General features: G+C 41.0%; 1 protein-coding gene across 3 annotated transcripts in view; it reads left to right on the forward strand.

Moving 5' to 3' along the window:
- Positions 1-1,479: 1,479 nt before the first annotated feature.
- Positions 1,480-13,931, forward strand: part of LOC139119083 (ATP-binding cassette sub-family C member 4-like) — a 43,998-nt gene continuing 31,546 nt past the window's right edge. Inside the window, exon 1 of one of the 3 annotated variants that reach the window (XM_070682710.1) lies at positions 1,480-2,320. The gene's annotated coding sequence lies outside the window, so the exon portion shown is untranslated. Of the gene's footprint in view, positions 2,321-11,686; positions 13,073-13,931 lie in introns of those variants that run through there. The other 2 variants (XM_070682713.1, XM_070682711.1) reach the window with 2 other exon arrangements.

The following is a 13,931-nucleotide window of genomic DNA, read 5'->3' on the forward strand; positions in this document are numbered from 1 at the left end:
AGGGCTATGTTACTACTAGGTAGTCACGGTGCGCATGGGACGATGGCCCAGCGTCGTACCCAGACACTAAAAACTGGGCCTGTGTGTGTCTGCCGAATCCGACCGGAGCGGTGCGGGTGACATTTTCCGAATACCTGGATCAACTAAATTTACACCTGAACCGCCTGAGGGCGTCTCACTAGATCGAGAAAAGACTGTGATCCCTTTTTGGTCCTTTGCTGCATCCCTCGCGCATTGAAGCATGGCAGAAGTCTCGAGGCGAGGTTGTAGACCCTTGTTTTTAAAGCAGGAACGTCAAGGTGAACTATCGAGTAGAGTGTGATATCTTCAAAATGTATAGGCGTTGGCTGGCTTTTGACAGCTAGTAAAGAAACGGCATTTTCAAACTTTTGATGCCAAACCCCATTTTTAAAGTTTCACCATGGTAGCTCTCACCTATATCAGTTAAGAGGTAGCAGTCGGCGTTATCTATCACTATGAGAAGGAGGTCAAAGGTTAGGCAAGTTTCCATCTTGAAATCATCAAGGTTCAGCTGGTTCTCACAGTATACACGTTATTTGTTCTCGGAAAACATCAGTTTTCAAACCAAAGCTAAGTCCATGTTTATACTACAGAAATCATTTACTATGAGTATTGCGAACATAAGTGCAATGCCTTAATTTTTTTCCTTGATATGTGTTAGTGTTACCTTGAGACGAAAACAAAATAACTTTTCCGAATGTGTGAGGAAGAAGGCGGCTTCCTTTGGTAAAGCGTCGATTTCACTTCCTACTTTGCCTCAAATGCCAGATTGTTATGCAGTTCTTGCATGGCCACATCTGATTAAGCGTAAGTTAATTCATATTTCGGAAATTTTGATCTGGTTTACAAGACGAGTTTTATAGGAATGGGGCGGAAACGGATATCGCCGATGGACAGCCCTAGCCCGCGCCCTGGGTCGTCTGAAAGTAGTATCTCGACCCATATAGGGTTGCACGGGAAGTCCGTGTAAATGAGAAATTCTTAGGTCAGCTTTCGTCATCGATTACGCGGCAAGTGAGTAAAATTTTTTGCCGTCCACGGCTGCCTCATCAATCACTTGAACGTGACGTTAATGACATTCTGACATCACTAATGTCCATCTTTCTTCCATTTTGTTTCTGGGGATTATTTTGCGTTTAACGGTTTCGGTCGACCGCATTCCCCCGGAAACTCGCTGTCACTTTAGAAATTAACGCGTTTTGTCATGTTTTGCTTGTTTTCTTTATGCATTATCTCAAACGCTGATTTGTCACGGTGCACGATTGAATCCGTCACCTTTGCCCCCTTTAATGGCGAAAAGGTGACACTCTATGTAAGTGGAGGAAACCTGAGCGGAGCACATGTTATGAAAATACATACTCGGTACATAGCATTTAATCGAAACATTCCTATTGTTCCAATAATGGTGTCATGTGACTACATATGCCAGAACCCGGCTGTGATGGCCAATCAACCTGCACTTCGCTGGACAGACGTGTATCGAGCAGTACGTATGTTGACGGCAGGAACGCCATTTTTTTGGAGGTAATCTTTAGGCGTTTGACCTTCCCACGTGTGGAAATGTCCATTTAAATTTTTGGCTTTGATTTATGTCACTAGGGGTTCAATACCTTGACGACAACGTAAACAGCCTAGTCAGCTCGAACTTGATTATATAGGAGGAACTGGTGGGTCTCGTCAACTAGAAAGTTCCACACTTTCCGGGGCCGTGTCTGTTTTGTCTGTCTTTGCGGCGAATTAGCACATACCCCTCACTGAATCATCGTTCCCGTTTTATAGCCAGACGGCGTGTAAACACTGTTCTCCACGATACAGGGAGTGCCCCTGGACGGTATATATGGAAGTTGGACCAGTCAGTTTAGTTTAACCACACACCCCTGCGTTCGGACCCACGCATACTTTATCTGCCCATTTGATCAGAGCGCACACAGTGTACCGTACCGTGGGAGTGTCGATGCGTGTCCTGTACACACTACGGTAGCGGATCTCCAAAGTGTCAAGTATTTGCCGACTTACATACACCGATGTTGTCACAGTCAAGTTGAGTGACTACCAGTTGGAGAACAATTAACGGGTCGTTGTGAAGGACTGACTATACAGAGAAATTCTTCCACAGCGCTTTCTGGTTAAGCTGTATCGTGTAGGACCTTTGGATTGTGTATTGATAAAATAAGGAATGTGTCAAGCGGGCTAGTGACCGAGTTATAACCTTACGTACACGAAATAGTTTTGCAGCAACGACAGTTCAGAGCAACGTTTAGCTGTATACACGGAACTTCAAGCTTTTTTTCAGTCTAAGGTAAGTCAACGTGTTTGGTAGTATCTATACCTACTTGTGAACGAATTATACCGCTCAGCTTATAGTTTGCGGCCGCGCATGTAACTTTGGGTTGTACGTGTACATATGAACTTCATGATCTGTGGTTTAAACAAAAAAGCAATAAACACCGTCATAAAATGGTTTCGTTGAATGTCAAATACCATGTTTACAGGGCGTGTACTGTTTATCGAAATCACGAGTATATTTGAGAAAATTCCACTGCACTCGTCCGAATACTTCTAAAGGAAAACTCGACTGTACGAGGGTTCAAAGTGTCTTCCGGTAGAAATATCTGATCCGCCGCGTTAGAGACAGATACAAGCCATGGCACAATGGAATGGCTGTAAAGTTCAAGTTGATATCTCTGTTAACCCGCGATATCAAAATCAGATATTCGTTGACCTACATTCGTGTGCTTTTATACCGTTGTTGGCACTGACACACGAGAACACTAGATTTGTATGTTATTAAATGCGCATGTCCTGTTCACTTTATTTTACCATTTCTCACCAACCCTTCATCCTTCATCATTGGACTTGACAGACACACATCAGAAGCAAATCTTCACAACGCGCTCATTTTTAGCCCCGCATTCAGCATTACCGAAAGAGCCATCATCAAAAAAAGCCTTGGTTGTTGAGACTTAAGAGATGACTTTGCAGTTTTGTTCCCCATGTTCGTTTTCGGCGAGACTCTACCCTCACTGACAGTACTGCATGACTAATGTTTTCACAAAACATGTGTTTACAGTTTGGCAGCGCTTAGTGGTGCCACTTGGCCCTGGTAGCATCGGACAATCGCACCAGCATTTACAAAGTTTGTTAATATATCACTTTTCCGCGCGATACTGCTTACATGTAAGTTAGGGAGTCATTTGTAGGATCGCACGTATGAAAACTATGACAATCGTCGGCCGGGGGGGGGGGGGGATTGCAAGCTGTAACGCTTTTGTTGGCAAGGGTCCGTTGATGCATGCGGCGAACTCTTTACAATTTAAAGTGTAAGTCAAAATTTATAGCGCTCTGGCTAGCCAAAGAAGAGCATTCCTTGTTTGATTGTCTTCTGTCGATTGACGTCCAGCACCTGTTGATCCTACGTGCGATGTTAAATTTCTGGCCTTCGTTTAATACCGAAACTAAGAACTCCTTGCAGAACTTTGATTGCTCAGCTGATAATATTTAATATCGCTGCTAGGGAGTGAGTCAACCATTGAGAAATTCGGGTGGTTATTCGTTTCTTGGGGGAATGACAACAAATACAGCGGGTGTTCCGTGTTAGACGATCTCGAAAGTAACCGCACCCGAGCCTCCTAACCTTATTTAGCCAGCCACGGCGTACGTGTCAAGACCGCTTGTTTCTTTCGCCTACAACAGACGCCTACATGTACCGTCGGTATTTCAAATAATTCGCACCCCTTCAATCCCAGGGCACATATTTTTGGCGTATGTAGCGCAGACACCTTTCTTATAGCCTAAATCCTCCGATTTGTCCCTCAGAATTGACGAAATTTCTAAATTAGAGGATGTATGGGATCATTGTTTCATATCCATTGAAGTCGTCACATTTAGCGGCTACATGCCCGGCCAAGCTGCGCTGGACAGGTATCGATTGCAGATACACTTGTATCTATGCATGTGCACCGAAAGTAACAAATTATTGCAAGTTCAGTAAAGAAAACAACAGCAGTTTTGTAACTTTGAAAAAAAATTGACATAACCTCGCAAGTAACAATGGTTGAAGCAGTTGCCATTCTCGTGTGTTGTATACCATAAATGTTTCCTGTGATGGATTCTGGGAAGCCATTAACATCATGATATCTTCGTGCTGACGATACAAACAAACCGCAGAGTGTAAAGTTCAGCAGTAATTTTCTTTATCTACAAATAGAGGCATGAATTGCTTCAGTATGCTGTAGTATTCATCTCCCACAATAAACACTCGGTAATTTTAGGTCTGCCCTCTCCGAAATCTCCTCTTGACAGTGCAATGTCCGCTGCCAAACGTCCATGATGTACATTTCCTTAAAAGTTTTCGCGCCCTTCTCAGTCGAGCAGGTTTTTTTTTATTTTGCTGTTTTTATTTTATTTTATTTTTTCCCCCTTTTAATATGAAAGTCAATGTTAAAGAGTACAAAGAATATGGAGGTTTTCGAATTTTTACTGTCTAACATTTTGTTTTTAGCTGAAATCAGAATTGGGCGCTAGATCTTCCAGAATCTCATTGTAGTGTTGGTATGGTACCCAAAAACTCACTATTAAAAACAACGGAGGGGTTCTAGACAGCTTGGACTTTTCGCCACCATGGTTGATTCAGCTACCATGGTAGTCTTGGCTAGAGTTGGACTTCTCCACTGGGAAATGGGGGTGAGAAGGTTAAGTGCCATATCCTTCAGAGATGTCGGAGGGCTTCGCTTTATTATAATAGCCGTGAGAGTCGTACTCGAGCCAATGTCCAAACGAACTCGGAGGAGTTCATTTCGTTTGCCATAACTTGTGACCTCTTCTGTTTTGACAGTTTAGATTTTCGGCCATTCATCACGTTGTTGACTGTGTGTCTTTTAGACAATTGAGTGTCATGTTTGACCGTCATTTGGACCTGATTCACGGCCTGAAACCGACCCCCGGGTGCAAACAAGTGCAAAATTGTCTCCTATAAAACTCAAGGCCCAAGGAAAACGGAGCGAAACTCAACGCCAGTCGAACAAATATACTGCAAGGTCAAGTCTCGCAGTCGGCCAAACATAATGATCGCACAAACACTTACTGTATTAAAGTCTTGTGCAACGTGCTGATAAGACGGACAGCCTGACAAATCTGGCATCCACAAGTTCGCAAAAAAAGTTCTAATCTGCTTGTCAGTCTTCTTCAATTTGAAGCCTCCGTGAAGATTTAGCCTCAATAATGTGACCACGAGTTACATCTGACACTTTGCAAAACACCGAGCTGAGTTTTATCGCAAGAAAACGTGTTCCTCTAGTCGCATTGTATTTTCCTGTCGACCAAAGTTCACCTACCGCACGCTTGTATTTACATTTTGTGAGCAATTCATCAGCTTCAGCGCTCTAACTTTTCCGATGATGTGTATATGGACTGGCGATGACGTGTAAGATTATGCCTCGAGATCTTTACACCAGCCGGGTCAACATTGTGAGTCCAAATCCTTGTCTCGTATTGCACAGTTTTTTATTCGACTAGTCAAATAGTCTAACTGGCATTCCTACAGGTGCTAACTGCGGGCATATGCACCTCGTTTCACATTCACCCAACTTTTCACCACTTAGTAGCGCGTCAAATTAATGACGGACACTTGAATTACGACGTTGTAATCGCCTGGTATGTTTGGCGGTCATCAAATATTTCCACTATAATACAAGAACCATATGATGAAAGAAGTCTGCAGTGGAGGGAAAGAGACCTAGGGGTCGATAACAATGCTAGTCATCGAGAAGTTCGCGCGCTTTTTGTTTTGTTTGACCGGCATACATTTCCAAATCGTTAACTGTATCTACCTAACTGTATCTACCTAAACGCGAGTGAGATTTTCCTAGATTTAATTTCCTAGATATCCAGCCTTTTTTTAATTCAACGCTTTAATTTTTTCCGCAATTTTTATCGGTTTTACAAAGATCGGATGTCGGTCATCGACACACAGACAGATCTTCCCCGACGTCTTCAGCCATAGTGAATAGAATCAAAAACTTATCTCAATATGCCCAATCAACTACTAGCTTACATGTAATCTCCAAATCGTCTGCGCGATAAAGTGGAATGCATCACGGAACAGAAATTCGGACCGCTCGATACATCCTTGGCCTACCACTTATGGGGGCTCATTTTGAAGCTTATGGAGTAAATAAAACTTTTCACTGGCTTGTTTTTGTGAAAGTCGAAAATTTTATTTTCCCCGTAGAGTAAACATAAGGATGGCGGCCATTTCGGATTTCAAGTATCGGTATATATTGGGTAATTTGTTTCTCAAGTACAAAATTCTGCACGGTGGCCCCTGATTTTTATTCTTTGTTGCGAAAGGATACGGCTTAAAAGTTTACGGCAAGGTTTAAATCTCTCAATTTCAAGGCGCATTTACTACCTTAAATATGTAATTTGGCATGGCGATCGTCTCAACTTATGGTTTGCGTAACGGTTTAGCGAATCGTACGCTATCTGTCTGACGTACTAGTACATGATGGATTACATCAAACAATACTTCAGCACGTGAAGACCGCTTTTAAATAGTACACCGAACGGCCGATTCCGTAAGTCGGCAAACACTTGTCTCTGTTTTCACTTCACAGAAGGCTATGTACTCTTCTGATCAAGGGGTTTGCAGAGCCGATTTTACAATTACGGGTTGGCGGAATAACACGCGGTGTGTTTGGTGTAAAGATACCTGTACAAACATGTATCCTCACGCACCCAGCAAGTCTGCGGTGTGGTAGCCTCAAAATACTTGAAATTATTTTTAGGGCTAATCATTGTACGGATTTGGCAAGGAAACAAAACAACTACACAGATCAGGCGAATACAATGTCAATACTTCACACCACAGACCTGTAGGGTCTATGAGCACATGTCGAGCTAATATTTAGAAATTAGAGTAACTATTCCGGGACAAAGTATGTATTTGAGTACACCGACAGAAATTTGGAACGGAAGTACTGCACAAGTACAGAAGGCCCTGCTACATATGGCATTTATGATGTGTTAGTGTCTAGTTTTGAGTAACAAATAAACTGTTTCCCTCTTTGTGAATCTCACGATACTAAGAAATTCAGTTTATCAACAGCCGGTCGCCAGTCACGTGTTTGTTACAAGTCTGGCTCTGTAGGACAGCGAGGTACATGTATCAGCCGATTTTCTTGGTGTGTTGCGAGATTTTGTCCATGAAGTAAGATCTTCTAAGGTTTCTGAAAGTGGGGAAAATGGTATCTGCTGGTTATGCAATTCTTCAAAATTAAGTTTACTCGATTCGTCGATAAAATGCTGGGTTTACTTTTATAGGAACGTTAATACTTTCAAAATTTAATAAAATACGAAGTAAGATCGTCAGCTATGTGCAAACTCTCTCATCATTTGGTTCTCGAACTTTCGATGACGTCATTTTCAGATGACACGGCTGACAGAACGGAAGGCTTGCTTGCGCATGAACTTACAAGTTTAAATCCGAAAAACGAACAGGGAAATTCACGTGAGGAGACAATGTTATCACGTGACCTTTGGGGTGCCTAATTTGCGTCATACATGTTCAAGTGGCGCTTTTTTGCCTTCAAGTCTACACCATTGTCTATCTCCAACCATACGTCTGTTTCAACGGTGAGCAAGCAAAGCAGGCAAGTGGAGATGAGTTGAATTTGCCCTCTTGTAAAATATTTGCCCTGTACCGCAAGTATATTTGTTCGATAAACATAATGGTATGGTGATTGAAGAGGAGATATTTGCCATTTTTGTGTTTTATCTTCAGCCGTGGCTGTGTTGGAAGTGAGCAAGGAGAGTTGCTTTCGGCGCGCCGGATACAAGTATTGTGCCACGAGTCTATATCTGATATCTGTTTACTACTGATGTAGTCGCCACGACAACGGTTGAGACCCACTGAAGAGGTTATTCTTGTGATTGATGTGTTTGTTTGTTAATTGTTCTAGAGGGAGGAGAAAATCGGACGCTCCTCTGCACGTCGAAGTCTCACTTACATTCCCGTTTTTAGTGTTGAAGTCGATAAACGAATGAATGACCTCCGAGAGAGGCGTTTATAAACTGAAGTCCCTTAAACCCATAACTCTCTGCTTGTCTGCAGCGTGACCTCTTTAACGACCAAAACTGTTGACGAAATCTTGTCTTCATGTCGTCAGTTTGAATTTCAAGACCGTAAAGATGGGTTGATAAAACCGTGTAATGTCATTCCGAAAATATGTGTGTTGATCTCTCCTGATCATGATTCTAAAGGTTAAAGGCTTAAAAAATTCGTTTCAACGATACGCGGAATACCTATGATTCAGTTTTGTGGAATGCTTACCTTTATAGGAGTTCAGATTAATAATTGTTGACTAATTCACCGTGATCTCTTTAATGTTGCACTGTTTGAAACAATGTCTGGGAGTTTCCCCTGATATGCCAATTTAATTCTGAACTCGCGGGGGCGGAAGACAGCATATCGGACCCTTCCTTTTCGGTCAAATGAATGGGAGATTGGAGACTCAGATATTAGGGACAATATTGGTATTAGGGACAATAAAGCCGTATAGGGCAATATCAGTAAAGTTGGCCCGTAGAGATGTCTCTGAATCTTCTTGTGAATTACCTGTTGCCATGACAAGAGGTGTATATCGGAGGTCATTCTGAAATGGTGGCGCGAAAGCCTGGTGTCCGACGGTCACAGTGTCAGAATTGTCGTCAGTACATATCAGCGCTAATTCAATCCGCTACCTGACACTGCTGCCGAAAATAGCTATAATCAAAACAGATAAGGTGTTATTGAAAACATTACACTGAGCGATTTATCTCTAGGAATGCCAAACTTGTAAAGAATGCGTCAACTCTGTTTGAAGTTCGGGGTGTAGGTTGTACACACAACGACCTGGGACGAAGTGTCACGAACTCTACCCGAGGGGTTTCGATGATTGCCGAATATCAATTTTGTAGTCATTATCGCGGCGTATACATATCAGCACACAATTAGCACGATATTACCGCCTGTAAATTACTTTACGTGTAAGTACCGTCGACATGAACGGCTAGGAGACAGAAGCGGAAGCGAGAATTTCCAGACCATAAAATATTGTGTGGTCCCGAGAGTATGATATATGACAGACACACCCAAATTCCACCCGCACCATCGGCGTGTATAGCGACCCCGGTATTAAACACAGCCTCACCGGCACAATTTCTCCCCATCACACATGCCGAAAGAATTCAACCATGGAAGCATTCATGATTTGATTTTACGGAAATTCGAAGGCATGCTTCATATTTGTGAAAGAAAATGGAAAATTGATAGCCGTGAGCTCGAGGTTACTGTATGTCAACCAACGTTCTCCCGGGGAGAACGTCTTCAGCTGTTATGTTTTTCTGCCCTGCCAGTCACATAACTTCGCTTATTAAAATAGCATTAGCTCAAATTTGATTTACACATAAAGCGTACTAGTTTGGTACCATGTTCGTCACTTGTTTACCTAACACGTGGAGCAAGTCAGATTTGGAGATAAATTTCCGCGCTAATGTTTTCTGGCATGACTAAACGTTAGAGTCCAAAAGACAATCGGGCATATTCTAGAGAACAAGGTATGTACTTTTCTTGTGTATCAAATATGCCGCTTTGGGGTTTTTAATTTTTTTAGTAGATAACGTGTTTATTCGTGGCTTCATTCTCTCGGCTTTTGTCTTCATCTATGTTTCAGAATTACATAGAAATCAAAATGCATATGAATACAACTCAAATACCAACGTCGAATAGCTTGTATCATCTATTTTGCCTGCCTCTCTAATATACCCTTTAAGCGCCAAAGTCAAATTTTGTCACCACTATAAAATATTCCCCATTCATTTTTTTTTTCAGATTTTTGCTAAAATTTTGATAAAAACTGTAGCCCATGAAATATGATGTCCATTTGGTCCAAAAGAATAAAAAACTTTGCAGAAAAGTTCATAAAATTTGGGAATGTGTTACACTAAATTTTTGGTGGTAAAAATTACAGCACTCAAGGGGTTAAACATGTGAAACTGAACTGATATAATGCAAAACAGTTCACCGATAAGCTTTTAGGAGCGTACTGTTAAACCAAACGGGTTATTAAGTTTAATGTCGAAACCGAGTTATGGAGACCAACATTGGACAAGGTCAGAGTGGGGAGGCAGGTTCCCACAGACACCCTAATATCTGCCAAAAAGAAGGAAGTTCAGGTCATAAGGTCGCGACCCTTTTCTCCTCTGTCAAAGACTTCCCCTCATTTCGTAGTGACCCGCCTCGTTCAAATGACTGTGTGGTTGACTCAATATCCAAACAATTTATGTAAACCAAATAACATTTTGTTTTTATCACAAAGAAGGGACCACTGCCCAAAATTTAAAACCCGTAAACATAAAACCACCCATATCTCTCTCTCTCTCTCTCTCTCTCTCTCTCTCTCTCTCTCTCTCTCTCTCTCTCTCTCTCTCTCTCTCTCTCTCTCTCTCTCTCTCTCTCTCTCTCTCTCTCTCTCTCTCTCTCTCTCTCTCTCTCTCTCTCTCTCTCTCTCTCTCTCTCTGACATTATATATTTAACATGTATTTGAAATCGAATATATACATACATATAGTTTATATAATAGTTAATGAACGTATATATATATATATATATATATATATATATATATATATTATATATATTATATATATATACGTTCATAAACTATTTAAACTAATATACAGAAAGTATTCTTGGGTATATGTACATTGTACATATTCATATTTAATTAGATATGCGCATATATGTATATATATATATATATATATATATATATATATATATATATATATATATATATATATATATATATATATATATATATATGTATGTATATTTGTATACACGTGTGTTTGTAGAGTCAATTACACTGTCATAGCATATTTAAAATTTTCTGCTAATGTAATAATTGTTATTTCACTTCAGTGAGTCAATGAAAATATCGCAGGGCGGAACATCGTTTGATCTCTGAAGCGACTAAGTAGTCGTGATATGATAATGGATTTTTAAATGTGCGAAAGGAATATTAAGGCGCGTAAGAAAATTTTAGAAAACTGAACATTTCTCTGATATTTTTTTTTTCTCATATGTGCTGTTACAGATAGGAGGTATGCGTGTATGATGGCTAACAATCAGTAATATTGTTCCAAAAAAGTTGTGACACAAGTTGCACGATCGAAACGGTCGTTAAAACATTTTAAATATATCGGATATCCATTCTTGCGGAATGATGCAAATTGAAGATGCCGGACCCTATTCCGTGTCGTAAACTGTGGCGAGAGCGACGTATTCAATGTGACAGTTCAAGTGGGGCGATTGAATAATTAATTTTTCAAGTTTTTAGTCGTACAGCAGATACCACTGTACATGTGGTTGCTTTTTATCTAAGTTTCCATTGTAGAACAATACGTTTTCAGTTTCTCGACATACAACACTGCATAAATTCATATCAAATACACAATATATAGTTTCATGACATAATCCAAGCTCTGAGTTTTCATTTAAGGATTAAAATTTTTGCGAACGGGCTTAAAATGTGCCAGAATTGCAGCATTTGCGAAATGCAGAAGTTAGGATAAAGCAGTGCCATATTGCGAATTACCATTAACCTATAGGGACCTGTCCATTTTGGTTCGATGGTATATGTATGAAGGTAACCAGGCGTACCACATGTGTAGTCAAACGGTGTCGCTCGATACACTGCAGAATGCTCCCAAAATAAAAACAAATATTTAAAGCGGAGCTACCATCCCTTCGGAGGAGAAACCAGGTTACCGAGTTTACCGCACTATACAACGACATTGAATATCTACGAATGAAAACGATGTCATATTATAAAATATCCGTACATATATGTCGGGAGGCGTGAAATCTGCATAATTGCGCCCAAGAACAATTCCTCCATAGTACAACTACACTGCAGACGACAACGTTGTGTACTAAAGCCAGGACTCAATTGAAGCCATGTTTTGAATTTTATTTTTGCTGTAATTTCTCTAACTTCCACGCCAGGAATTTACAGGTTCGACATTCAGACTCATATTATACCAAACTTCTCTGCGTTGCCACAATTATATTTGCAATTCAAGCGCGACATCGAAAATGTGTCAACTCTGTCAGACGCAGAGCATGCACTATGCACCTTTCGAAACTCGGAATATCACATATCAATACAGGCCGGTTTTACATCCAGATCCTCTTCCGAGTGTCAAGCGTTGCTGATCGATGTTCTTCCTAGACATGGCTTGCTGAGATCAGCCAGCCCAATGACATTGAAGTAGCGTATTGACAAAACTGATACTGTATCTGTGTAGCTGTCAGGATGTAACTTTTATTGAAAGTTAGCACTTCCGACGGAGATATCTTCAAGAAGCAGATAAAGTGTCACGTGACGTTTTATCCTTTACAATCAGGTTCAAAGCACTTGCCAAACAGAGTAAGTTAAATGTGTTCCGTGTGTTTGTAAAGGGTGTTAACTTGTATGATGGGATTTAAACCAGTCGTGGTGCGGGCGCTGTCAAGTTGACCGACCGGGCCAGAAAACCTCAAGTCGGGCAGGCCAAGAGTTAGTGAAACACAATACCTGTATATAAACAACACAAGTAGACCCCAGTGTACCATGCAAGATTGGACCCTGTGGCTAGAAGGGTACAAGCACAGAGCTCTATAAAACGACCATTCTTCCAGTATACGGCACTACATCTTTACAGATATCGGTGGTTTTGAACGCGTAACCCCCCAGTGCGGTGTGCAGCACAACTTCATCATGACGTCAGAAAAACCCAGACTCACCGGTCAGGATTAAAACACCAGACACATTGAGACAAGGACGTTCCGTGGATACAGAAACGGCTGCTAGAAAAACAACCATGGCTTTATACTGCCACACCGAGTACCACACTGAGTTCCACGAGCATCGGTGAAGCCCTCATTACTAATATTACCGTCAACTCAGTAAATTCTGGACGGGACAGGCGCTATAGGTGATTGTAGCGTGCGAAACAGTCAGACATCAAGGTAAAGTAACTATAAAATGAAATTTATATCGTGTTCATACATAAACTATTGCTGGCCGACGCTTTAAACTTTTCTCTTGGATGCGGCGCCTACCAAACACTTAGATCGCATTGCAAACTTTCTGATCGAAAGAGCAAATTTCCTCAAATTTACTAATATTTTGCATTTAAAATGGTCGCTTTTCTCTCTTGCCATAGAAAATAAATTTTTCAATTTCCAAGAACAGGAAGCCTGTCAACACATAGCTTTCTCTGTAAGTTTTAAAACAAGCCCATAGAAACTGTACACTGCAGCGTAAATATTTTATTATTGGACTCGGATTATCAGTCAGCAAGTCTATTATTTCCCATAAGAAGAGAAAAAAACACCTTTTCTAGGCAAATTGATGACAACGTTTTTATAAAATGTAAGGGCAAACTGGCTAATTGATTCCGAGACCATACCCAACGGGAGGTTGAAAGAGCGAAACAATATACACACAGAAGAACGGAGGATAACATACGCCCTTCCCGGGGACATAAAAATGTGTATTCGGCGACCTGGCCGACCCCAGCTTCAATGCACCGACATCAAGAGTTGTTATTTTAATGTTTATGTGCCATATTGTAAGTTATGCTGTAAAATTAGCAGATTTCCTTTCTCTTTGATTGCTGCATAAAGTTTTAAAAAACAAAGAGTAAGCAGATATTGGAACGTTTACCGGTCTGCTTGTGTGAAGCGCATAAAAATGATCCCGCTGACCTTCCTGCGCCGCTTTCGAATCCTCTGTGGCGAGGTCAAAAGTTCACCCTCTGGTGACGGAACATGTAAGCAACGGAAAGTTCTTGTCAAAAACAATGAACTAATATATCTGAAGCCC

Source organism: Ptychodera flava, chromosome 19, assembly GCF_041260155.1.
Source record: "Ptychodera flava strain L36383 chromosome 19, AS_Pfla_20210202, whole genome shotgun sequence".
NCBI lineage: Eukaryota > Metazoa > Hemichordata > Enteropneusta > Ptychoderidae > Ptychodera > Ptychodera flava.